This window comes from Sinocyclocheilus anshuiensis, unplaced genomic scaffold, assembly GCF_001515605.1.
Source record: "Sinocyclocheilus anshuiensis isolate Anshui unplaced genomic scaffold, SAMN03320099.WGS_v1.1 scaffold2306, whole genome shotgun sequence".
NCBI classification, from domain to species: Eukaryota; Metazoa; Chordata; class Actinopteri; order Cypriniformes; family Cyprinidae; genus Sinocyclocheilus; species Sinocyclocheilus anshuiensis.
Genome location: NW_015558669.1, coordinates 125,105 through 129,164, shown reverse-complemented (window position 1 = coordinate 129,164; position 4,060 = coordinate 125,105). Strand labels below are relative to the sequence as shown.

At 34.7% G+C, this 4,060-nt stretch overlaps 1 long non-coding RNA gene across 1 annotated transcript; it reads left to right on the top strand.

The window, feature by feature from the left end:
• Nucleotides 1-3,068: 3,068 nt before the first annotated feature.
• On the top strand, nucleotides 3,069-3,770 carry LOC107681209 (uncharacterized). Its single transcript, XR_001633230.1, has 2 exons — nucleotides 3,069-3,431; nucleotides 3,501-3,770. It is a non-coding gene; the product is annotated as an uncharacterized LOC107681209 (long non-coding RNA).
• Nucleotides 3,771-4,060: the final 290 nt, after the last annotated feature.

Genomic DNA, 4,060 nt, shown 5'->3' with positions numbered 1-4,060 from the left:
TTTAAAATATGAGACACCAATGTTTCAGGAGTTTAGGACCTATTTGGGTTTATGTATATGATTTATTTTTTCAGGCATTGTTAGATGCTAGTGTATCTTGTCATAGCTATTCAAAGATTTGATTTCAAAAACAGTATCATAACTATTAAACTATGATTTTAAATATGTTTTTAACCTCAGAATGATCTCAAAATCAGTCTGATTTTGTGGTGGCTGTGCTTTAAAATTAAATCATTATAATCTTAATTTAAGTGATGAAGGATTTTGAATGTCTTGACAGTAATGAGGGTTGTACTAAGGTTAACCCTGCCTGGTCTAAATGTTGGAAAACTTTCATTAGAAATTTAGAAAAGTAATCAAATGTAATCAGTTGCATTACTTTAATCGAGTAATTGAAATAGATACACTACTTATTACATTTTAAATAGGGTAACTTGTAATCTGTAATCTATTACATTTCCAAAGTAACCTTCCCAACACTGGACCTGACACCTTGCAACTCTGTTTTCAGCATTTAAACATCAAAATCATGATACCCTTCAATAATATAATAGGCTACAATTAGGTTTATGCACTCCCCATGCATGAAGAAAATAAGGTTGCATCCCAGGAGCTCTACAAGAATGTTATAGAGTGATTAATGCAGCCAAGGAAAACATGAAGAAAAGAAAGTGGAAAATAACACAGGTAAGACAAATAAATTAATTCTTTCCATCTACATATTAAACTGTTGGTAAGCCGAAAAGAAAAGTAATTTAGGAAAATTATTATTTTAGTTATTGCATTTAAGACTGCTATACCATGTGCAGCTAAAAATAAAAGTAATGTAGCCTATGTCCCAATGTGGCTATAAGGAAGCGTCGATCAAATGAGCACATGATCGAATGACATCACGTTAGGGCACGCAGCATGTATCCATGGCAACGCTCAGCTGCGTAGTGACAGTTAACGGTCCTCGGTGATTCCGACACGGCCTTGAGTTTTCGCTTTCGTTGGTCGAAAAGGTTTCATATTTATTTTAGAACTACAGTAACATCCCAGCAAACATTGGTCCGACGGCAACGTCGTGTCCCTGGCCAAAAATAGTCGCGGTAGGACGGCATAAATCGGTAAAAATATGTAACACAGAACATTTCCTAAAAATGCATTCAGATGCGTTTGTGCAACTCTACAGTTATCTGGGGTTGCATATATAATTGTTACCTTTACTTTGTTAGCTAAGTGTAGTACAATATGTATACCCTGTTGTGAATCAGTTGTGAGAGGACGTCGTCCACTAACGTCCTTTACACGTGCATTTATAGTCCACCACTACCCTCTATGAAATTCCTATGAAATATGCAAAAGCAATTGTGCTTACACCTTTGTTAATACTCCAATAATTAAATTAAGTGCCCTAAGTAGTTTTTAAGAGGTTGTGGGTAGCCTAACGTCCACTGACGTCCTTTACACGTCTATAGTCGACCAAGACCAATTGTAAAAAAATCAATAAATCTTTATGAAATACACAATCATTTATATTTACATCACGATCATTTGTATTTATTTTAATGACTAATTGTATTCACAAAGTGCCCTGTGTGGTTAAGTGATTGTGAAAACACTGGATTTTAGTCATTATTCGACCCGTTTTCCCTATACATTACAATACGATTTTATTTTATTTTTTAATGAAATTTATGCATATACATATGAAACAGATATATATCCGGTCACCATTTCAAGTCTGAGTTTTATGTGAATTTCCAAAACTCTGCTGCCAAGATGTATATATTTTTTGCAAAATCCCGCGATAGGATAGATTATCTCGCGAGAGAGCGTTAACGCATTTTCCCGAAATGAAGTGTTTAATCAAGCAACATGTGAAGAATAGATGGCAGAAATATTGGGAAGAAGAAAGAACAGGGAGATGGTTTTATAGCATTCAAAGAATTGTTGGTAAGTACAGAGTAACAGGAAGAAATAGACATGAGGAAACTGTTGTCCTCAAGGAAAATAAAGAAAAACTTAATTTGATGAACATTTTGGGGAATAAATCAGGGGATAAAAACTTTCAATTTTGTATGCGTTATTTAAAGGACACGGGATTATATAATAGAATTTAGTGAATTTCCATGGCAACTCCCGCCGCTCTAGTGTTTGATTGCTACACCAAAGTTCAGAGCGCGCTAACTAATTAATTAAAACACGCAGGATTTACATAAATAAACATATAAAGATTTCGTAAATAACTTAAATCTAATTAAATTATTATTAAATCATCCCCTTAAGTTTTTTTTTTTTTTTTGTAGTTCTATGACCCATTCATATGTGAAAAATGCCACCCCTGCACGTGGTAGTCACACCAGCACTTTTATAGTCATAATAAGTATAAAAGTATAACAAGTTTAAGTTTTACAGTTTAAGATTTGGTGTTTTTTTTTTTTACAAACACTCAACCCCCTATACCTATATCAGACGTTATGATTTCGATCAGACGCGTCGGCTGTGTCGGTTGATGAGTCAACGTGATTTCGACGTTGAATCGATGTTTTGTTGTCGGCGAAATAACGTTCTGATGTTCCGACCAAATAGTGACCGTTGATTCAACATCGAAATTTGATTGACGACCGATATTGACCTTTACAACCAAAACTCGACGTTGAATCAACGTCTGCTTGCTATCTGGGACGTCCACTGACGTCCTTTACACGTCTATAGTCGACCAAGACCAATTGTAAAAAAATCTATAAATCTTTATGAAATACACAATCATTTATATTTACATCACGATCAAGTGTTTAATCAAGCAACATGTGAAGAATAGGTGGCAGAAATATTGGGAAGAAGAAAGAACAGGGAGATGGTTTTATAGCATTCAAAGAATTGTTGGTAAGTACAGAGTAACAGGAAGAAATAGACATGAGGAAACTGTTGTCCTCAAGGAAAATAAAGAAAAACTTAATTTGATGAACATTTTGGGGAATAAATCAGGGGATAAAAACTGATCTGATCTGATCATCATCCAGTCTGTCTGCAATGACGTGAAGAAACAGAACAAACTGAGACAGACAACGTCTCCAAGATGTTTCAAGAAACCTACCTGCAAAGCTACAGTACTGTTAAAAGTATTAGGCACTTGTGTAAAAATGCTGTCAAATGAGAATGCTGTCAAATTTTCTTTATCAGTTAACTTCTATTACCTAAATTAAATCAACATTTGGTGTGAGCATCCTTTGTGTTTAAAGCAGGTTTTGCCCTCGGTGCACTTGAGCAGAGTTTCTCAGGAGCTTTGCAGGTAGGTTTCTTGGATATGCTATTTACCCATCATACATATAAAGTTTAAGACATCATCTAACTCCTTATTGTCAGACATATCAGAACGGAAAAGAACCTTACTGATGGAAATACTACAGAGCTGGTGGATTTATTTATATTAAGCCACGCTGCAGGTGCATGTTATTGTTGATTTTATTATTATTATTATTATTTTTTTAAATATTCATATTCTCTTTCCTCAGATGCTGTGAAGAGGTGAAGCCCAAATGATACAGACTCAGACATGGATGCAGCAGTGCCAGAACACCTGAAGCATGCTCCAGGAAGTGCTGGGGCTTGTGGATATAAAAAATTAGCCATAAACAACTTTCACAAACTCTAAAAACATTTACACATGTGTTAACCATTATACAGTATTTTTGTTGTTTACTTGTTTGATTTATGGCTGTTTAACAATAATGCAAGACTGTTGGGGGGAAAAAAATAGTACTGCCACAGCTCTGACTTCCATGCATCAATGGTGGAACACATGAACCTCACTCCTGGAAGAGCTGGTGTTTGTGGACCAAGAAAATGAGTAAACATTTTGATTTTTTTTTCTTTTGTTGAAAGACTCTAAAAATAGTTACATATGTATTCACTGTGCTCCCGTACTTCTGTTATTTTCTTGTTTGATTAATGGCTGCTTAGCATTAATGTAAAAATGTTAGAGAAAATGCCATTGCCATAGACTCAGACTTAACCACATTCTACTATTTTTATTTTCTTGTTTGAGTAGTAGCTGTTTAACAAATGGAATAAA